Source organism: Ischnura elegans, chromosome 9, assembly GCF_921293095.1.
Source record: "Ischnura elegans chromosome 9, ioIscEleg1.1, whole genome shotgun sequence".
In the NCBI taxonomy this organism is placed as follows: Eukaryota; Metazoa; Arthropoda; class Insecta; order Odonata; family Coenagrionidae; genus Ischnura; species Ischnura elegans.
In genome coordinates, this window is record NC_060254.1 from 2,178,185 (window position 1) to 2,202,848 (window position 24,664).

Sequence of the window (24,664 nt, forward strand, 5' to 3'; positions counted from 1 at the left end):
AGACCTAAACTCGAACGATTAGCGGAGATAAATCGGTTCGAAAGTCAGCAGCAACTAAGTGGCTAGCCTCATCTCTTACTGACCTCTGAATAATCGCCATCGGCGGAATTTGCTCAAGTTTGAACCCCGCTACCGGCCTAAAACAATCGTCGCGAGGAGTAATTAATGACTGCCACCACTCTACCAACAGATATGCACCGGTCATTAATAACCCAACGAGCGGAATCGCTCAAGGGTAACGATTTACTCGGACTTGAGAAAAGAAATGGCTATTTACATTCACTTCATCGATCCGTCTCGGCTAAAACACCCTCCGGTATTAAACCTCGCGGAGCAGATAGCAAAATAAATGCCCGCGACAATTAAAGGAAAGCAAAGATTTATTGCGAAGGTACGATCGTGCATTATGTCTTCCATTCACGTAACCTACTTAGAGGAAAATTATTGAGCGTTTTCCATCGTCTGATATGGGTCCGATACCATCCCTTAGCCAACCAAGCGAACACCTGCTGCAGGAATCATGTATTTGGGAGAATTCACCTGTCTGGAACGCGTTTGAAATCCACACCCTTTGAGGCACACATTCACTATCATCTCCCAGGCTCATAAAATACTGATAGATATCACCGAGAACATTACTTCCCGCCGGAAATGATTTCCAAAATTCATAAGAAACCTCTCATCGCTCATCTATCCCATAAAATATCTCTGTGGCACAGAAACTTCACAATAAATATCAAAGAAAAACCTCCCTTCTTCGAGCGCTTAACCTAAAATTATTCCATGCATAATTTTTCTCACGGTGAGAAGGATCAATCAACTCTCGAGTTGATAAATCTACAATACTCTGGACACGGCAAAATGACTGCCCTGAAATGTGGCTGAACCGATTAATGATGACCAATACCAACGCATAATGCCGAAGTGAGGTTGATAAGAGTTATGACGAAAGCAATTAGCAACGATAGATAGCATATATTGGTAAGGTGCGATCAATAATTTGCAATACGTTCGGTTGCCTTGGGGACGGGGTTAAGTCATCGACTGCAAAAACCGAATGTAAGAGGATCATGTTTGAATGAAAGAAAAATTTGTGCGGTCCACTTCGCATGTTTAATCTCATAAATAATTTTAGGGGCAAGTGTCACCACGAATGAAAATTGCATCCGTAATGTAATCGGTAAAACCACGTAGCTACATCCTGCACTTGAGAAATCCTTTCTCCAACCTACGAAGAGCCTGTATTTATCACCCTAACCTAGCATTACATTCTAAAATATTTTTTCTTATTTATGGGGCCCAAAGTGTATAATTTTTAACCGGATTCATGTCTGTCATTGATAACCGTACTTTAATCATGAAAAATGCCGAGTCTTTATTGTTTATTAAATAAAGTATGGTGAAAGTTTTCCTTTGATTGTAATATCAATTAAAATGTAAATGCACACTGCTTTCAAATGATATCCCATCTTATGTTTATTTGTGAGCTAACCTATTTTTACATGATGGTAGCCATAGGTAAGGTTATTTTTCATGGATACCTGAAGTTACTTACGTATGTAATCAAGCCTCCATTCTATATAAATATTTTGGAGTTATACAATAATTTATTGTTATTATTAGGGAGCGTGATAGTCTAGTGGGTAGATAGCTTAGCTGCTGATCTAAAGGCCTCTGGTGGCGCCCTTTGGCAGCCCCAAATAAAATCCCCGCAGTGCGAGGGGGCCGCGGGGAAAAAACTGGCCCCTCCACCCTGAATGAATGAAAAAACCCTCCCCCTTATGCAAGTGGCTCAGTCCGGGGAGAACTTTACCCTAACCGATCTAAACCAACCTTCTGGTTAAGTCACTGAGTGAATGATAATTATTAAGAACGCATGACCGGCTTTATGTGCCAAAAACTATTCTAAGTAAGCTTTATTGTAAGATGGTGTCCATTTGATAATACAGAAACTCAATTGCTCCACAGTACCACATAGTAAATTCATATTTCTAACCGAGTAATAATTCGGAATGACCGCTGAGTTTCGCAGACTATACTAAACCGCGAATTACACTCCACTCATACTCCAGCATTAAAGAAAAAAATTAATACGTGCCGCTCCTGAAAATTTATTCCCATCAATTATTCCGTCGGAGATTGTGATCGCTCGAAGTTGGTTCCATGCCCACCGCCAGAATGCGCGTGACGCGGAAATAGGTAGTCCCCACCCCTTATTATTAGCCTGTCTCCCCTCCACCACCACCCCCTCTCTCTCTCTCTCCCTTCTTAACTCCTATAATCCAAGGAAAAGGCCTCACTCAAACAGTCAACCTCCACGTGTGTTTCTGCGGTACATCGACCTCCTTAAGACTAAAAGGTGTTGCAAAGGCTTCCGCGGTGAGTAATTGATGCTGTTCATGGTTTCCACCGCGTTTTTTGATGCCTGATGACGAAGAATTCGCACGTAGGATTTTCGACGAAAGTCTCGTCATCAGGGGGGTTACCACGTAAACGCCGAATTCGAACTTTCGACTTCGACTTCGGCAAGCTGAGCCGAAGTTACGTCACACTCGAAGCGGTTCCCGATTGTTGCGACCACGTAAGCATTTCGTTCCGAGCTTCGGCACGACCTTCGAATCGAACTTCGGCATGCGAATTCGAAGGGGTTTGAGGCTTCGAATTCTCAGTGCCGAATTCGAATTCTCGGTTGAAGGTTTGGAGAGCTTTCGTATATCATAATTTTTGTGTCCTCTGAGGTTAACCACGCTGCTTATATGATGTTACTATTTAATTTAATCAATTTTAAACATGGCACAGTAACAACATCTGTTCACAGGCTTCGAATTGTAGATTTTTGAATCAATTCCCGGTTGTGGGTTTTGGCCAAGATGATGACTTCGTGCATCGTATTATGTTGATTACAATTACGTTGAGGTATGAGTAACAAATTGAATACATCTAATATCCTGAAGCTTTCTTTGAAGTCATGAAATAGTCATGTTTTCATATTAAAATGCCCATGTTATGTCATCGTTCGAATTTACTTCATGCAACTAATTCTTCGCGTTGTTTGGGCCGACATCTTCACGATTAATTAAATTTGTAGTTTTTAAGCTGCATCGGTAAGTAATCATCGTCATTGCTAACATTTCCACGATTCCATAGCCAGTCGTTTATCTCAAAAAACGTCCAATATGGACAATCAACGCACGTTGATGAAGTTAGGTTGGAAATTTAATGTCACGAAAACATGATGGCACCAAACATTTTCGACGACTTCGTTAATTTATTTCCTAAATATTGCAATTTTGGCTGTGGCAGAAGTGATGATTCGCGAAATTTCATATTTGAGGCTAATATAACATAATAAGAGCTACAATTAGAGTGGTGAAAAGGATTTGTGGACATTGCCATTTTGAATAATTATGATATTTTAATCTCCATGTTAGTTTTTTGAATATAAAAATCTTACCTTTGATTGATCTGTGATGCATTACGAAACTGAACTAAAGCTATGGATGAGATATGGGGACTCAACTTTTTGAGAAGAAGGCAAAGGCAGAGATAGAGAGATCAAAATATTGCATACAATCGCGCTAGGTTGCGTGGAATCAGTGATTCCTCAGACCCTTTTGCCGTGGACGAGCTCGTCTTCAAGGGGCTCTACCATTGAGCCATACTCATTGAGTCAAAGTAAGTTAAAAGAAATTAAGGCTAATAAAATGATCTCTGTATGTGACTTATACGCTCCTGAATTAATCCAATCACTTACGTAGGTCCTCTATGTACTTCACTTAAATGGCCAGGGGAGCCACTAAAAAAGCACCGGCACCGATAGTAATCCGGACTCTGCCAAAGCAGCGTGTCCAGTTCCATTGAGGAATTAACAGCTGCTCTCAACTCAAACGAAATCCTTGCTAAATAGATCCACTTACCATTGAGGAGAGAGGAAATGAGCAGGATCATTCGCCAGCATTGAGACATTATATTTTTAATTCTTGATTTATTTATCATTAACATTACAGAGTTATTAATTCATATAACAATTTAATAAATTAAAATATGATTTACTTTATAAAAAACAATTTGGTTTACATGAAATACTATCATTTTAAAAAATATCAAAGTTAATGACTTCTCAGGTATTCCACGAATCTATAAAAGAGAGAAATGGAGAATTAATAATAACATACGCTTTCTTTTCACCCAGGAATTACATTGCTACACAAATACCTGGCACAATAGGCTATGTTGATGGAACTTATGTAGTCATTAAAGCACCAAGAGAGCAGGAAAACTTATTTTTAAATAGAAAATCATATCACCCCATCAATGTTATGATATTTAATGGAAATCTATTGACATGGTATTTTTCAAATAAATCCAATTCAAAAAAGAGTTCTCCATTAGGACTGAGTTATTTCTAAGAACGAGTAATGAAATTTTTATCAATTGTCTCTATATAATTTTTGTCTGTTCTTAGAATGTGAAATTTGTAAATTTGCCTTTTTACCGAATTAATTCACTGTTATGTCAATGTAGGCATTAGCCAGTGGAAAATTTTAGCATGAAATAATAAAGCATTTTTTTAACTTGGAGATATCTCTAATCTCTCAAAATATTGAGAGATGCATGGATACCTTTGCCTTTCTTCAATTGAACTTACTCATTTGCAACAGCCTGGAAGCTCTCCACCATTTGGGCCATAACAGATCTTATCACCTCAGCCGCCTTGACCATGTGTTCATCCAGCGATGTGGAGTTATCGTCTGAAGTAAATTTATTCACGATGCATTAGACTTCTCGAAAAATTGAAATTAATATATGTTTATGAACCAAATATTTATATAGAAAATTACAGCTCAAATATAAATACTATGGCATAGTAACACTGCAATGCGAAACTGAAAATTTATCGGCTATCCATACCTTAGAAGGAAAATAATGGAAAATCGCAATAATGCAAAAGGGCCTCTGTCCTTATAAAAATAACTTCGTGATTGCTTTCTATCTTAAGGTGAGATTTTCTCTAAGATTTTCAATGGAATGAACTGGCTGCAGCTAATTAACTACATACTTGCTCACTAAATCATGTGTATCAATATGTTTATTATGACAGTGGAAATTACACATGAATGGTCTTAATTGAATCTTCGTTACAAATAATTTTTAGTATTACTTTCATTCCTTTTAAAGATAAAAGTGTTCAACAACCATAAACATATTGCTATTTGGGAAAAAGTTCCTAAGGATGTCATCCATATTAAAGTTATTTTAGTGCCGACTGGATTGGAGACAAATGTAACCCAAATACTCTCTGGAGATATACTTTTTAACAAACTAAATGAAAAGAGTGAAGACTAGAATATTATTGTGATTAAAAACATCAATATTTGAATATCCCTTACTTAATGCATATCGTATGTATTGAGCCAGCTACTTTCAGTCACTATGTTTCCAGATGTCACTTAATTTCTAACAGTAATTGACATGCAGAAAATTTAGCAAGAAAACTCACCACTTTTTTCTCTTCCTTTTTCCCCCTTCCCTGAGAGCCTTTATCAGCTGGTTTGGCAGTGGAACTGGGGGGCGGGTCATGTGAAGTGGAGGGGACAGGAGATGAGGCATGAGGAGGCAGCTCCTTGAGGACCACATAATTGGTTGCGAGCAAATGCAGGGTGCTCCTCCATAAATTGCAGCATTATGGCTCGCTGCTCTAGAGAGACCCTGAAATTGACTCCTTTGCCAGCATCATGTTCTGAAATTGAAAATTGAATACTCTGCAAAGATGAATTGTGAATAATCACTCACAACAAAACAATTATCTCCTTCAATTATAATAATTCACATTCATTTAACTAGCCAAAACAATTTGTAAACAAAATATAATCCATAAAGGTATCGTTTAGTAATATCATAATGGATTAGATGACATATGGATGCTGAGGGAAAAAATATTATCTTAAATATGTATTTGTTAGATAAAACTGTTTTTAAAAAGCATATTAAGGTTTCAAGTTTTCCTTTTGAGTATGAGCACGCCTTCCATTCATGTAACAAACAACAGCATGTAATCTTTGCTGGTAGAGAAACATAAGCATTGAGTAGAAAACATAATAAAGCAATAGAAATAACATGATTACATACTGCAAAAACATCTTACCTCTCAGGCATACAAATATAACTTCCATTATTGTAAAAATAAATGACATTTGTTAACGCGGAACATCTGCATGTACTGACAGTAGCTTTATGATCTAATTAAAATACAGCATACTTTATAATCTAAGTAGAAAGGCATTCAATTAATATATATACTTCTTGATATTCCACGATGAGGTATTTACCACAAATATAACCCAGGTTGGGTAACACAGTAAAAAAGAGCCTCACAGGAATCATGCCATCTAATCATGGAATGGCATCAATGACACTAACACTCAAACTAAAGATGTACATAATTCATCTTTCAGGAAGATTGCAACCATTTATGTTACTGTCTATGCTTTTACTACAGAATTAGAGGCATTTTTTAAACAACCATTTCAATTCAATGCAAGTATCATTACAGCCAAAGTAACTATCGTCCATTAAATATTACTTTTCTGGTAAATACCTTCCTCATGGTATCAAGTACGCCTTTCGTATGCACAAAAACATAATGCAAATTCATTTACAGCTTATTATATTTCCTCACATTCCCATCATATAAATAAATATTCCCACCACCGTATACACAACAAATAAACAAATTACCTCTCCGGAATAAGACTTCCATTTCGTTGGTAAAGGAAGACATGCAGTGATTGCGAAACATACCATCTCAGCAATATAGAGCACTTAAATCATAAAATGCGCCAAATGATTATGTCATACCTTTAGGTTTATACCACTTGCCTTCTCGGTTATCCCGTCAGTATTCAGGGTATGCTCACAGTTGTTACAGAAATTGAAAAATGATCAAGTATGTGTTACCTCAAAAGAAGTAGCTTAACAAACATCGTCGTTCACCTTTATGATGTTGTCCTTCCATGGCTCCAGTCTTCTTCACTTTCTAAATTCAAAATCTAAAATAAAATACCAGTATTAGTATAATTTGTGCAGAGAGAATTGCAACCAAAACTGGTGAATAGATGAAGCCGCAACGGTGTCTGATGAATGAATGGATATTAAAGAATCAATGCTATGGTCAGGTGATATATTAGGCTAGTGAGTTATTTCTTGATACCTTAATTTAATTGTCGCTTGATTTCACATTGATTAAATTCAGGAGTCCCAACAGTGGATGAACGAACGAATTAGGCGGCATGTAACGTTTGTTTTGTTGAAATACGCATCACGTATTATGGGATAAATACTTTGTTTGACATTTTAAAAGGTTGTTTATCTATTGTTGGGACGAAAATAAAAGCCTCAGAATGTTGAAACAGCTGCTGTTTGGCATTCCGACATCGTTGGCCTCGATTTCGTTGACTTGTTTATTCATTATCAATCATCAGCATTTCATTATTTACCGTAATCGACGTAAATAAGTTTATACGATAAAAACAACTTCTTAGTCCTTAAATGTAATGAAGGATATTTAAAGTACGAGCAACTATCCGAGTTACTTACCTCAAATGGAACTACTTACCTCTTATTCTGTGTATTTGTGAAGCAGACACACCCAATGCGGCGCACGTTCTTCATTGGCTGCAAATGATAACGTCATTGTTTCATCCGTCAGTTATTGCGTCTCTTCGAAAAGCTTTTCGAATTCGAAGCCGGCGAGACGAAGGTCGTTACGTGGTCGCGCCGAAGCACCTTCGGCTTCGTCTTCGGCAAGCCTTCGGAAGCGGACCCGAAGTCGAATTCCGTGCCGAAGGCGAATCCGAAGACGGTCTCGAATTTACATGGTAACCCTGCAGACCTCAACAACGCGGAGGAAATGCGGAAACCATGACAGCATGGCCTGAAGATGCCGGCAGGATTGCTGGCGAAGCTTTCATCGCCAGACAACGCGGTGGAAACACGGCAACAATGACAGAATGTCCTGAAGATAATCTGAAAGGCATTGCCATGGATTAAGGCATTATGGTATGTAAGGTAAAGGTAATACGTCAAATAAGGTTTACTTTTGGCTCGATTAGTTACCTTAAATTTCAACATTAAAGAAGATTATTGTCCAATTAATACGCTCAATATCTGCCTGTTTAAGGGACATTGTAGATAAAATGAAGTATTTGACATTTCCACGATAAATAAAATACTCTGCTCTCATTATATCTCGTCAACTAACCGCCAGAGAAATAGGCTTTCCGTGCTACAGGTTTGAACTGCATGAAAAAAGTCGAATTCCTACACAGTTTTTTGAGGCCATCAATAAATAAAAAGTTACTTGTAACCAGAAGCTTATACGAAACGTTTTGAAACAGGCCAAGAAATAAATGCTTTTTCGATGAATTGCGTCGATCGACACCGCCATTGATATCGGAGCGCATCGATTAATTTTAGCGAACGTAACTGGAGAGAAAAAATACCACCCCCCAAAGGGATAAGCTCTCTGTTTGCGTGACGACGCGGGTGTTTTCGCGGCCTTTGGGCTCAACGACCCCTCCAAGACAATCGTGAAGGCTTTGCTCAAGTTTCGAGGCCCCGCGGGACTACCTCTACGCAAGGATCACTTGGAGGGGGAGAGATATTCGTGAGCCTAATGCTCTGGAAATCGTTCCTTCCACATCGCTCTTGTTTTTTGTTTGGCGAGTCTGCCTTAATCTCCCATCGCTACTTATCCCTCGCGAACCGTTCATTTGAATCTCGGCAACAGAGTTGAAGGGGCGATTACGCAGCGCCATCTTCATCATTGGGCTGAGGGCAAGGTCGACATTAAAATCACATTTCACGTCCATCATTCTCGCATCTCCACGCTCATCCCCACCCAACCTGTCTGCCTCGAATTCCGCGATCGCACTAAATATGCTCTCGAGCAATAGAATCTTCTGCTATTCATTGTAACCATTTATTCTCATGGTTAAGTAAGGTGCACTTTGGGTAGAAAAAGTTTCGTCGCAAAAGGAGCGTCGCACAGTGGCCTAGAATACTGAAAAGGGCGGCACCGCAACTCATGGAAACCAAAATGGAGAGAATTTATAGACTTTTGAAGTCGCTAATTACGAAGGTGACCTCGCAAATAAAAATTAAAAAAATTCCGGGCAAAATATTCTGAACTCAGTTAGGGGAATCCTGATATCTTGTCACCTCGAAAGTATACCAATTTTCGGAAGATTTTTCGATTAATTCTTGTTGTGACAACAAATGAAGTCTTATGAATGTCAAACACGATATTTCTGAGATAGAGATGACGGCTATACATATTTAGACTACTCGTTCCAAGCCACTTACATTGGCCAAATGCAAGTTATAGCATAAGCAGGAGCAGGGTTCCTTTCATTTTTCGAGCATAAATTTCGCATCTGCCAACATGTTCACGGTATCGAACATGCAATATAAGGCTAAAGTATATATGATTTAACACTTTCCCGGCGAACAACTTTTGAAAAATAAGGCTAAAGTGTTGGAGGAAAATGAGATACTTTTGCGGAAGAAGACCACTTGCGCTCTTTAAAGAAATTCGAATTTCTTTATCGCTGCATGTAATTCTGTACCCACGCTAATTAGGCGGGGTAACTTGGTTACAATTCATTCGTTTAGTTTGCAATAGGAGGTTACAGTTTCGTAGACGAAGTCTTTTCAATTACTCTGTTTGATCCCATCAAAGAAAATCAATTGGAGCGTGAGATGTAAATGTTCTCCTTGCATTTCTTCAATTCTAGAAATAAACTTCCAACGTGTTGATGACACTCACGAAGGTGGGCATTGCACGTTATTTCGTGAGCGGCTTGGAATAATAAACAGCAACGAAGAAATTCAAATTTTGCTAGAGAGCAAATGAGGTACCTCTCCATTGGTTTGGAAACTTATTTGACACATGGAGCACGTAGCACAATGGTGCCACTTAGCTTCGGAAGGGTAATCAATCATTCGAGAGAATTACAAGAATCACAAACTTTTCATAAAGACTTAGGAGATTGAAACTTTGTCAATATTATGTAAACACCAACTTAAAAAAAAAATTACGGGCCAGAGTAAGTTGCTTTCTCCATTCTATGCAACGAGGCAACGTGTATAATGGTACTCAGGGGGGGCTAAGGGGGCTATAGCCCCACCTTGGACATCCAATTTACACTAGATAGAAAGGCAATTTTTTCGGACCCGCAATACTTCTGGGAGCTTACCCCATACTTAGCACCCCCCCTTGTCCCAATCATAGATCCACTACTGATGGTACTCTAGGGCTAACTATTAGGGATTGATGTCGCGAAAAGTACTAAACAACTATAAAGGCTAATATTTACTCCTCTCATAAATCGTGAACGTGTGGCACGTTTCCAGGGGAGACAGACGCCAGTGAGGCAATCGGAGATGCATGCGTAATTCAGAAGGCAATGCCGTTACAAAGTAAGACCAGCTCACACAAACCATCGATACAGAAGGTTACTGACACACACCGCTTTCGAATTCTAGAGAGTATGATTCGGAATCAACTACGGGATGAATGAATGAATGTACTGATCTCATTGAGTAGCCAACGGTCCACCACTGACAGGCAGCAGACGCCCAGTATCTTCGATTTCTGGTCACGAAGGAAGGATTGATACATCTAATGCTAGAACCATTTTGAATGAAACTCATTGCCGATTCAAAGAAGCCAGAATAATTCCAGAATCCTTTCGCCATACCAATACCCTGAGGACGCACTCGGGAAAATAAATCAGTTTCGAGAAAGTGCGTGCACAGATATGAGATTTAGAGGACTTTCTTCGTAATGTTCCTCGTGTTCCACACTTCATACACACAGTCGCCAGTGATAGATGAATCTCGAATTCTTAATGCACTCCTATAAATAGAAGATTTTTTTCAAAAATATAACAGATAGACTCTGGGGGTTCCATTATTCACTACGCCAAAATGGCTTTCCAATGGAGGTTTTACTCAATGCAATCGAGTAAAGCAACGAAATTATAGTTCAAGCCATCAAGTGAGAACAACTACATCACCTTTTAATTGAGAATACCTTTTAAAAGTCACTATATTAAAATAAATAATCGTCATTTTAGAGAGCAGCGACCATAATAGACGAAAGCTTAAAAAGACACCCGAGTCGTTTCCTGGCTAAAACAAATGGAGAAGGGACGAGTGTTACCATGGCGATGAAAGGCACAAATAAAATTCAATTAACAAATCCTAACTTTTAAAAAGGATGACTGCACGTTTCAAGTTTCTGTCAGGAAAATAAGGCACTTCGATTCGTATAGAAAGAGCCACAAAATTATCAAGAATTATGTCAACAAAATTCATTAACTTCCACGTGGGCAGAGAATATGAGAATTACGTTTTGTAATTCACTGACGGCATACAGCTAAGACAACATTTAAAGCATATAATAAAAGACAATACCTAATAAAGATTGAGTGTACAAGTAAGAGGATAGTGGTTTTTAATCGGAAAAAATCAGAAATTGCGATACAATTTGGCAAACGAACCCATTCCCGAACGTTCGTTAAGTAGTCCTCTCATTTTGTTGAGCTAACCAGAGTTTTGGTGAGTAATTTCAATTGAATAAATGACCGCAAGGGGTAATTTTATTATCTCTTTTGAAACGAAAAATGTAGACACATTGCTCATTTTTTCTAGTTTTTTTCAATCATATTTTACTAATCGAATACTCATTATTTATATTATTTCTTTTGCGAAGTAATATCACTTCAGTAAATAGTCGCAAGAGGATATTTAATGATTGTATTTGAAACTATAAATGTAGATACACTTTTTACGCTTCCTTATTGTTATTTTACTATAATTTTAGGAATCGTATATTTCATATTTATATATTTTTTTTGGAAAAATACGTAAATGGTATCATTTTTTACTTCTTACTAATTTCGCTGACTGTAAATGATTTTTTTGGAAAAAATATCTCATTCATAAAAAGCTTGCCTGGTAGCAATGCCTTTATTCTGAATAAAATCATGTTTCTCGTTCGTTGCATTGCAATCAATATTCATTAATTTTTTTCTTGTTGAACGAAATACCTCAACTGAATTAACTTCGTAGGGACAATCATTCGACATAAATAGAAGATAGTTAAAATACCAATATGGAATAGATGCGAAGTAGTGAAGTATAAAAACAATACTTTAAAATAATTACTACTTTAGTTTTTTTTTCATGTACGCACTTAAGCTTTGTTAGTATAGATTATCAAGGTAACACAAAATGAGCTACACTATGTGTAAAGAATAATGTATTATTATTTTGGATGGTAGCCTCAAGCAGGTTATCCTTCGCGGCTACCTAAAATTACTCAATTTTGCTATTGCCATGTAATGTGTGTGTGTGGAGTAATAAAATTATTTATTATTATATTGGAACGAAATTCAATGATATTCAAATTAATTAAGAAACCAAATAAAGCATCGGCACTGATGGGACATGTCACCGTTTGAATTGGGGACTTTCTTCCGGAGACTTCAACGGTTGGAGGCGATCACATTGGAAGTTAGCGATAGTGATTATGCGATACAATCGCCAAAACGAATTGGACTCAATTAAGACTGAAGCGAAATGTATTCTCGGATGAACGCGTGTTTTCCAGAAATACTATTATAATAATTCATAAATGTAAAGTATGTTTTTACAGAAAAAAAAGGTCCGTGATGTTAAATATACTAAAGGGTTACCGTTTGTGGTAGTAATCACATAAAAAAAAGATATCCGGATTGTTGAAAAAATATTCTCAGTTTCAGATATTTCAACGATAGAATGATAAAAGAAAATGTTAACGATTTTAGGATTTTTAAGCGTTGATGATGACTGACCATTATTTAAAACAAATGAGAAACTTTACTAACTTTAACAAATTGAATTTTTTAGAGGTAGATATTAAAACTTCTTTTTAAAGAGTAGCTGAAACTTAGATCACTTAAACTGTAAGCAACGGTGTTAAAGTTGAACTGTGATCTAGATGAAATGTGAATACTCCACAGTGTAAAATCTCTCTTTGTTTTGCTATCCCCTCCAAAAAGAAAACAAGGCTCTATATGAGATTAAAATGATCTTAAAAAGCCAAGGAAAACCATCCTTACAGGAATGTTGACCGATGATGATGAATACTCATTCATTATGTATGCATTACTCGTAGTGCCCGATGCCTGGTGATTTATACGAAATTAATTTTTCCGCTAGTAACTTATCTCAAATTTTAAATGAAAAAGAATAAATGACACACAGAAAACCTAATTTTTGGCACCAAACAAGTACCTGTCGACGTAGACCTGGAACCTGTCATCGATGGGCAATGCAGGTGTTCCAAATAGTTTCATTCCTCATTTAGTTTAATGCTCTAAGCCCAAATAAAGCGTTCGGTACGGAATACTTTTCAAAAACTATAGAAACCTCTCATTACAGGATTTTTAATTTACAGGACATTTACAGTTCTTCACTGGTGATGGTGAAAATAAATCACTGTAAATTATGCATAACTTATCCGTAATTGCAACCAGTACCTTTTACTAATTGCTTTCTTTGCTTGAAAATTGTAAAAGGCCTTCTAAAGTTCAGTGCAATACTCGCATCTGACGATGTAGGCCTGCAATCGATATGGATAGCAAAGTATTCCACACGGCATTACATCTCCCCGTTTCGTTTTCCGGTGGAAACTCAAACCGCCGCTGGAAGATCAACCATCTTCTCTTCGGGACGCGAACCTCCCCTCCTCCTATTCCCCCCCCCCACACCCCCGGCAGCCCATGCCATACCCCTCACCCCTTCGTACCTGTCCCTATTTATCCTGCCCTCCCCCCCCCCCCCCAAGGCTCTGGAATGTGAAGAACCGGTTTCCTCTCTAGCCTTCGGTGGCTCTCTCTCTCCCTCTGCCTCGCTGTGAGGGTGGAACACCATCCCTCCCATCCCTTCTCGCCTATTCCCCCTTCCCCCCCGTCTTCATCTCTCCCAGAGGAGCAACCCTTCGTCGGAACCCTATACTACCCCACCCTCCCACGTTAATTTATTCCCCGCCAGCTACCACAACTCCTCCTCCCTCCTGGCAGCCACTTCAACCCAGGCACGCTCACAAACAAATGCGACGCGGGCCCGCGCAATTGCCGTGGACCCACGAAAGTTTAGACACAAGCAGTGCCGGTAAGTTAAAACTTGCTTCCACAAATACTTTTATTTCCCTTGCACTTCCGGTTTTAATTCGTCTAGTATTATCGTCTAGTCTCCTCTCCCAATTTTCTCAGATTTTACGATCACTTTCGTAATGAAATACGATTAAGGATTGCCTGAAAGTACGAACGATTTACTTACGATTAGCTCTACTAAGGACAGATTACTTTCGTACTAATTTTGGGAAAATTACTAAATCTAAAAGAAACGATCAACTTCTCCCCCTCTTATACTGAGCTGCAATAACCGAGGAAAAAATGCGACGCATTCTGGACCCTTGAAAAATTAGACGCCAACAAAGCTGATCCGAAAATATATTTTTCATATTATCAACACAAATTCATCCAGCAACACAAAATTAGGAATAGATTACTATCGTTATAAATTTTGGAAAATTACTGACTCTAAGAATAATCTTTTTAAAAGAAGAAATAAAAATTAAAAAGCAAGCCCAAAACTATTTATTGAGTTACTGCGAGCACTGAAAGGTACCGCCTCCAAACAATAAGTTTAGTAAGCATAAGTAAATGACCTCTTTAGCTGATATTAAATGCATTTAATTAGTTAATGCGATCTACTTAGTAAACACTTTGAACAATCGTAAGTTAAAGAGAAAATGAAATCCAAAGAATGATTGTAGTTTAATTTCTTTCCGTAGTGATACATTCCGTATGAATTCACATTTATCATTTATTTTTCGTTTAAACTGAGACGACAGTGCTTAGCATTGTATTTTAAAAATGCTTATAATCACAATAACTTAACACGACTTAATTTGGCGGAACTGCGGGGTCGAAAATTCAAAAAGACGTTTGTTGTTTCACAAAAACTTAAAATGGCGAAACTTGACTTAAGATAGACATAAGCGAAAAAAGCACAACTTTATTTTGAAATTAAGTAGTAGCTAGGAAGATAATTTTCACTATCGAGGGACTTAAAAACTATTGCCGGTCCACTATTATCAATTTTAGAGTCGATTTACAGTTTGCGCAGTCATAGAAGGGATATGTAAGCAATTAACCTGGTTCATAATAAGTCACGTTTCGCCAGGTTAAATTGTTGTGAATGGGCCATGCACTGAGGGAAATGCTGGACCAAACTTTCCTGGTCTAACAATCAAAGTTCGTGCATCAGTGAAATAGTCGCTTGATCGCGTCACGTGGCGTCTGCACGCCATCGCCTCATCTTCCAGAGGAGGGACAAGGGAGCGTAGATCCTTGCTTGGTTAATTTATTCTCCGCCAGCTACCAGCTCCTCCTCTTCCTTCTACCGGCCACTATAACAGAGGCACTCTCAGAAACAAATGCGACGCGGGCCCGCACTGCCTTTGTGGACCCTATCAAGAGTAGACACAAACAACGGAGTTGCTCCCACAATAAAAGTAGGACAGTACTAATTTAGGAGCTTCCTCAGTGACTACAAGATTAAATGCGAAATTATTACTTTCCGTGAATACTATTTAAAAACGATTTTTTCATACGTGGAATCTATCGATGTCAGATTAGAACTATTAGCCTATATGATATGCAGATGAAACACTAAGAGGAGCGTGGTAGCATACTGGGTAGAGCGATTGGCTGTTCATCGAGGGGTCACGGGTTCAAATCCAGGATGAAGTATTAGAACTCCCCAAGAACAAATCCTCGAAGTACGGCGTGGCAAGGCGGCACAAGGAACAAGACAACTGCGAACATAGAATGAGGAGCCCAACTGAATTACCAAATTCAAAGGTTGATTTGGCTGAGGGGGGGGGGGCGATTTTGTGACGTCGTTTCATTCACCACTTCAGCATGGACGGAGGATAGCAACTGCCCGCATGGTGCCATGGCAACGATGAGAGAAATGACTAATGATGATGAAGCGAGAGAGAAAGGCAATTTTCGCAAGGAGTGACTGTACGATTTAAAATTTTAAGCATGAACTTTATTAGCTCTAAGGATGCAAATCACCTGTTCGGCATCTATCTTTGACATGTATATCCTCCTTGTTCACGAAGTGAAATGGGGTACATATTTTGTTCAAGACAATGGCCCATTACCGTCTTCAAAAGAAGCAATAATACCTGCGACCGATATATTTAGCATCATAACGGGAATCGCCAATGCAAAAATTCGCGTCATTTGGAGGGAATTTTTTCCGCATAATCAAAAAGGCGGCATCGAAAATCCAGCGTCTATATTCGTGCGCAAAGCACTATATTCTCCATAATCGCCTGCACCCTATTTTTAATGCTTTTATGACTTGTGGTTTTCACATGACCTTCCAGAGTGCGAGGGTAGGAATACTTTTTTCAAGGATGCTAAAAAAACATATATATGTTATACGGCAAAGATCCTTCGCCGAAGCCAATTGAACGGAATAAATGGGGACTTCATCGACGATAATGCTCTAACCGACTGCGTCTGTCTGGAGGGACAATAAAAATGGGATCGAATGGCGCCGTGGAGGCAGCAGCAAAAGAGCAGGGCCGCCTCCATTGGCACGACTATCCACGCCATTCATTCCTTAAAGGCTCCTTCGCATCCGGTTAGAGAGAAGAGAAGAGGCCGAGGATCGGGGATGATCGAACTTCAACGGCACAAAAGAAGACTCAAATGTACGCATGGAGATGCTTTCTCGTTGGGATAGGGCGGGGCCCATGCGGACGATTTTCCATCACATATTACAGGAGTGGGCAGGGTGGGAAGTGGGGTTAAAAGACAGAAAGTGTAAAGTCACCCTTAGGTGCACGCGCCTGCAAGTATAGCGCCAGTGCTCGCTTGCGGCTTTCTTGCCGCACTTTTACATTTTTGATTTTCCCAAGTATGCATTCAAATTTGAGGGTGTTATTACGTATTTGGGTAACTTCTAATAAATAAAAGCACTTAAAATATTTTTCCCATTCATTAATAAACAAAAATATCACATAATTATATGCAAATTTCTTGATAAATACTTCGACTAATTTTTCTAAAGGAATTGCAGACGACAATCTAGACACTATACAGTCAAAAAGCACACACAAAAAAGGAAATGGATATGCCGAATCGTTAATACAATCATTAAAATTAAAAAAATAACAAACCATACAAGCAAAATCAATTTTTAATTTTTTCATCCTTATTGGCCATCACTGCCTCTGAAATTACATTCGTGACATTTTTTGACGCGGGTGGAATGATTATTGCATATAAATAGCAAAACATTTGTATATTTACCGTCTTATAATGTTTACATTTTCCCAAGTCTCATTGCTAGAAAAGCCTATGTGTCTGCTGTAAGATTGCCTTTTTTTCCCCCTGGACTTGAAATGTTCATCTGCAAGGCTAAACGCGAGAGCTTCCATGATCTCTGTTCTTGGTCTTCGATGGATTTTTTTCAAAATTCTTAGCTACAAAAATCACGTGGTCGCTAAGAGTAGCCATATAAAAAAAAACCCGGAGATATTGTGATAGAGGCCACCTCCGTGTTCGTCATGAAGGGGAGTAATTTACACACTTCTGGTCCACAGAATCGACACCTCCCTTGGTTGAGTTGCAGTTCAGGATCATTTCAGGTTTTGCAGTTCTTTTCAATGTCCTCTTTGCAGTGCAACATAGAAAGCACTTCAAAAGAATATCACATTTGTTTCGTTTAGTGCAGTACGAAACAAGAGTGCAGGCATCCTAGAAACCAAGAAATGAAGTTGCAGCCTATCGAATTTTGCAGGGTAGAAACTCTCTGTGGGTTTAAGGATTTTTTTCACGGTACCTAATAAAGTTAGACCATTTTCTAGCAAATAAATGGCTAAATCAAGACTTGAATAGTAATGCTTTGCTGTTATTTTCCCATTCGAATTCATGAATTCCCATTGCTATCCCGAACGCTGTTCTGCAAATCATCAAGCCTGTTTCATCTGTTTTACAAGCTCTTCTAGCACCTGCCTTCCAACTTTTATTTACAGAGAGAGTGTATTTAATTCCAAACAAAGATATTATTTCCACACGAGAAGTAGTGATGCAACCTCTGATTCTCGAGTACACATGAGATGACAGTTTTCCTTCAATATACAAGTTGATATTCTCGGCATTTTTTTTCAATCACGTTCAGTAAAATCGTTTTTGGCAACAATTCGAGCTGGGTGGCGGCATTCTTAGGAAATGATGTTGGCCCTGGTGAACCCGAACAATGTATTTAGCTTTTGTTTGGGTGTTTCCAAATTGTATCTAAGAGTTCAGCCAAAACGTTTCACCGTTTTCCGTTGATCTAGATAAACGTAGAAATTATGTGGGCGTCTAGCAATATTATTATCATCAGACTGCTAACTCTCGCTGGAATGTAATGCGTCTACAAAAACATTCTTCCTCCCCTTCACTTTCATGTAAGAAATCAAAAAAATATTTTCCATATCGTGGTTTACCTGCCCTTCCCTCCCATCTTCATTAACAATCTAAGCTTTTGAAGCACTCGTTAGAACTCATCAGGGTGATAAATACGTTCTGACATTGGAATATCATATACTCTACATTAGTTACCATCGGCTCAATTTGTTCACAATTTGATAAAATCATTTTACAATTTACGTCCATAAGGAGGTTACGATTCCTGAATCTTGATATAATGCCTTTGCAGCATTATGTTCTTTTCCAGCAGGTAGATACAGCAAGTGCCGACTCTTCGCCTTCAAACTCCAATGCATAATACATTATAATAAACGTGCATAACTTATTTTTCGGTCACTAGTAAAGTGTATGTAATGCATTTTTACATAAATGTAATGCATATTTGAGTGTGAAGACGAAATTTTTAAATTAAGACATGTGGTTTGAGGTTGACATAAATTATACAAATAATAATAGTAAAGAAATGATAATGCAAATGCTTACCAAAAATATAATAAATACGAGACAACATATTAACATAGTATTGCAAAAAGGATTATACTTCCAAGTTTCCAGGGTAACGACGAATTATCAGTAGTTCCTTAGTATCGTGTGAACGCCATCTAGTGGCAAATTACCCGAAGTCACATCGTTCTCACTTTGTAAGATTCTAACGCAATAGCTGGTCGTCACATTGACGCAAAAATATGTTCTTGGTGGAGGGAAAAGTACAGAAATAGAATATCATAGTGTGCCACAAGTGATCCATGCACAGTAAACGCGCTATTTCGAATTTTGGAAAAATGCGGCAAAATCCCCGCTTAGCGTGCACCTAAGGGTTAAGCGTCGAAGTATAGTGCTATGGCAGTGGCTCTCAAGAAAAACATATCTCTACCATAATGACATCAACACAGAAGTGCCAAAGAGTGTCAATGCGCTTCGTGATGGAAAAACCGGTGGAAAAAGAAAAGAAGTTGCAGTTGGTGGTTTCCGCCGATAGTTTTGATGAATTTAATTTGCTGAATATTTTGAATGAATAACTTAGACTGGTTTTTTCCTCAGAATTTTTATTGCATCGCACATGTAATTTAACAAAAAAATTCTGTGAAATCACAAATGTGATTTAATAAAATCATTCTGTGAAATCACAAACTTGATTTAACAAAAATTCTGCGGAAAAATAAAGTTCAAGTTATTCATTCAAAAGTTGGAGTTGCGAAGGAGAAATAATTGCAACTCCTCTTTGCGAGAAAATTGCATCAATTTTTGGCTTACCGAATAAATTCAACTGATTCAGGCGATGTGAAGAGGGAGTTCTTCATATTAAAATTAAAATAACAACTGTGGAATATTATCGTGGAAAAGAGCGATTGTTATTTTTATTTTAATCTTGGATTACCTTCGATCCTTAAAAAGTAGTAAGTTGAAAAAAGCTATGTATAATTATATTCGCTGCCTGCGTACATAGTTTAGTCAACAATTGCCATTTGCGATATATCCTTATACACCCACTATTATTTCATTCTAACTCGCCAATAGCTCGATCAGTTCCAAATCGATTCATCTCTACACGCAGTAGCTGTCCACACGTGCGAATCGAGCGCAAAACATTCGACCGCCACAGCGACCAACTTCCATTTGAAAGCCCAGCTTTAGAAATGGTAAGAATATAATTTTCATGCTAACAGCGATACATCGAATACTACCTCACATGATAGAGGCCATGTTCTGATCACACCTTAACGCTTTGTTTCGTCGACTACAGTAGCAGTTGATTGTTATGCCCGACTCTCACGGATCAGCGGCGATAGCAAATATATGTCAAATCGATTGTGGACGTGGTCTATCTTGATTCGATCTATTTGCGAAGTTGGACCAATTCCACAATGAACGCAGTAGGAATCATTTTTTATGCCAATGTCGCAAGCGGCAACGGTGACTCAAACTAAGGAGGCAAAGAATATAATTAAAGCTTGTCTTTTTCAATTAATTACTCAAAATTGGTCAAATTTAAACCAAATTATATATATTTTCCACAAAGAAGAGGAGATGAAAAGTTATCTCCTACGCCTCCGTCGACTTCTTTTGTTTTCTACCAGTGCCATCACGAAGCATACTCACATCAGCGAGACACTTATGTTTTGTTAATAGTTGGAAGGTATCGTTTTTGGTCTAGTGCCTCAGCAATCAACGTCGAAGAGTATAAAGTCTTCAGAATATTATTTTCACATCTTTATTCCTTAAATCCTAGTGGCTCTTCTAACCCGGGAATACGGATAGAATTACTTTCGCCTAATTTTAACCGAATACGATTATATGACCTGCGAAGCGGCCACAAAAAGTCATCTCTTCGGCATATCTTCTCTATGCTTATTTTCAGGATCAATTATTTTCCGGAATATGCTCCGACTTCACACGTCCCTTGGGCGCTTTGATCTCTATAATGTCTTCTTTGCACCCGCCTGCCGGTCACCACGATTGCCATTTAAGCGCAATTATACCTGGGGCACGAGACCCTGAACATTTTTTTTTCTTTTACAAACCCCTAGAGCAGCAGGTGAGAAGCCCACTTACGAGAGCAGAGAAAATGCTGTTTGCAATTAACACTGGCCGAATAATTAGGGAGGAATGTTTTTTCATCCGAGTTTTACGATATCCGAAAAAATCTACATTCATTTAACGCCCAGCTTAAACGGCATGGGACAGGAGAAAAAAGCCGTGAAGATAGTGAGGAAGGGTGATGGAGGAAGAAGAGGATGAAACGGGCTTGACAAATGCATTCAAGGAGCTTGGTAGTGCACCTGCTTTCCCATTCTGTAGAATCTCCATCAATAATGCGTAAGCAAGGATATTTTCGAGCCAACTTTTTCACATTTACAACTACCGAATTTAAATGTTTCTGTGAGGCATTAAGAGATTCCTTCATACTGATCGCAATTATTTCGGACGGTTTACATTACGAGTGGTTGATTTCCAGTGACTGGGAACGCGATCGAAATTTGGTGAGCTGGAAACTTTCCATTCCAACGATGAGACGAGTCCTCATAATCAGACGTCGAAATGAAAAATTCCAAAGGCCCATAAATTCCGATCACGTCGTCAACCTCACCGAATAAAAAACTGATGACATAATTCCGATCATTTCCAAATACACACCCCCTTGTTGATGTATAATGGGTTTATAAATACACCTAAAATGGAACCATGTATTTAGCAATGAAAAGTGTACACGTATTTCTTGGTGAAAAAATATATTATCTCACCGTGATGCGAAGCCGTGTTTGTCTTTTGCCCGACAGGTAGACCGCCAGTGGCACAACCAAGAAATCTTAGCATAGCAAATCTCAATGAAACTTTACAGGGAGCATGCCTGATCGGCAATCGGAAGATCTGGGCCCGGATTTAATATTAGTTGAAGTCAGTTGATTTTGTTAACAGTGAAATAACTTTTCCTGCTACGAAAATCGACAAGAGCAGCAGAATTAATTAAATATAATGGTAATTTTCCCCAATTTTTATCCTAAATACGATAATTACTTCCCGCATTGAAAACTTACACAAGCACTCAATTGAACTCCACATAATGTGATGGAGCTTGAAAAATACGAATTTTGATGGCGGTGAAACTTCAGGAAACCCTTATTTACGAGTAGGAAGAGAAGACAGACGCACTTAAATAAGAAGAAAAGGTTAGCTGATAGGAAAATTGAATAAAGAGCAGCGTCGAAACAATCTCAGGACTGTTGATCAATGATGGCTAGTTCTTTTCTGGATACGTAGAACCCGAAAAAAAGTAGTTCATCTTCATGACCCTTGGACATTTTGACCCATATTTTGCACAGTACTACCGGCAGATTATTTTGTGAAAACAAAGAGATTATTCCAATCCTCCCTTTGTGTGTTGTACAATCAAAGATTGGCATGCATCTATCCTTTTCCCAAGCAACTTATTTTGGGTCTCTCCTCTTTCTTTTCTTCTTTCTTGCGCTGTGATTTCTTTGCCCCAAGCACTTCGGACTTGGCCTCCCTCGGGAGGCCATTCTATTCACTCATATTCTCCCCTGCATGAAGCTCCTCGCGTAATCACTGCACATTTCCACATTGCCCTTATACTGGGTCCTATTGCAGTGCATAGTGCTTCATAGATACCCTCCGTATTCTCATTACAGGAACACCTCGTTTTTTAATCTATGAATAGTTAATGAATAATTTAAACGGATCTTAATTATTTTCATTCTCTAGACCTCAATTTTTGAAAATGATAGATTGAAGGAGTGTAGGTCTTTAAAATTAAATGCAAATATTTTGGCCAGCGTTTCGGTATATTTTTACCTTCATCAGGGTTATAAAAGAATATTATTATACTAATTTGAAACATTAAGGCACGAAAGGTTATCAAAATGTTTTTCTTACAATAATAAAATAAAAATAATTCAACTGTAAATTGATGAAAAGAAGACAAGAATTTTGACATACCGTATTTTGCATTGGATATGCCTTGATTATGGATCGCGACTAAGCTAATTTAAGTCATAGTTACCTATCAATATTGATTTATTTAATAAAATAAATTTTTCTTAAATTTTCGATGTCTGAACTTTCATTATAAAATGTTTTTGATTTTGGAAGTATGTATGATTTCTTTAAATAATCTTCTTTACAATATTTTTTTTATTAATGCAATCATATTCATTCAAGGTGTAAAATTATAGCGAAAAAAATACAAAATAAAAAGAGTCTCTACAGGCCGTCAAATTTTTCGGACAGTGGAGGCTCTTTTTTATTTTGCAATGATTATAGACATTTATTGTATATTATTCAACTTATACCGAAACGTTTACTAAAAATTTTGCATTTCATTCTTGGAGACCTACTCTTCAAGACACATGTTAATGTGAAATTAATAAAAAATTAGAAATCAAACCTTAAAAAACTCTTAAACTATAAAATTAATCTTTCTAATTAACTGTCGCAAATTTTTACAAACGATGGCTTTTGATCGTTAATCCTTAGCATGGCTCGTCGTGGAGGCAGAGGTGGGAATTGGAGGATGTGGAGGGGATTGGTCTGAGTCACGGGCGGTGAGATCACTTGGGTTTTAAAGGTAAAGCCTCCCGCCGGACACCCCTGTTCGCACGGAGTGACAGCAGAACAGCAGGGTTCCATTCCTCGAAATTCGTGACGGAAATACTTATTTTATCTTGGCTCGAATCGCCTTGCCATTCGACCGAGAGAAAAATATGTCATGTAGCTAAAAGACTTGACGGGAGAATTTTCCCAAGATGGTTGCCGACAATGATAGCAATTAAAACGAGTACTCACAGCTCTCTAAATATGTAAGCTTGGCCCACGAATATTACAACTGAGGATTATTACGTATTGTTTTATCATTTTATTGTTTTTATTAGATTACTATTGAGAATTATCATCATAGCGCGTGACTACATGGAATCGACTTAACATAATGAATTGTAAAAACTTTAAAATTCCACATAATGGCTTACTTAAGTTGCTATTCGTGTCGTTGACTGTTAAAGCAATACGAATTTCACGAAGAAATAATATATAATTAGGTCTACGACTGAAATTTACGTTCGTAAAGATGCGAGATATGTTCATGTAACTGATGTGATTTGACCTGAGGTTCAGATTTAATATGTGCTATTAACTGAAAGAGTAGTACAGTGACGGGCCTTAGTTTTGTTTACCATGGGGTTCTGAGGACATAACGAACAAAATCTGTTTTATTGTATAATTTATGAAGATATTCCAGCATTGATCTAAATGTTTTGCATGGTTACGGAAGAGTCCCTTTAAGAAACTAGAGGATTCATGAGGATTTTCCCATAAAAATTAGTTAAAACGCAGCACATGAAACCTAATTTTTAATCAGTCAAAGAGCATATTATAAAATATTCCTGACGATTAAAAATATTTCTTTTCTCGGACGAAATTTAGCCATTTTTTGGTTACGTGCTTCCCCGTAAAACACAAGTTCCCCCGGAAAATTTCAGAGTATATGGAATAGACCTTTGCATATTCCAAGAAAATAAAAAGTAACGTTGGAGGAAATTCTG

General features: G+C 38.0%; 1 protein-coding gene and 1 long non-coding RNA gene across 2 annotated transcripts in view; both read right to left on the reverse strand.

The window, feature by feature from the left end:
- Positions 1–24,664, reverse strand: part of LOC124165212 (unconventional myosin-Ia) — a 235,512-nt gene that overhangs the window by 65,957 nt on the left and 144,891 nt on the right. The gene's annotated exons all lie outside the window — the stretch shown is intronic.
- On the reverse strand, positions 4,038–7,609 carry LOC124165213. Its single transcript, XR_006866171.1, has 3 exons — positions 5,501–7,609; positions 4,649–4,751; positions 4,038–4,137 (listed from the first exon to the last, which is right to left on the reverse strand). It is a non-coding gene; the product is annotated as an uncharacterized LOC124165213 (long non-coding RNA).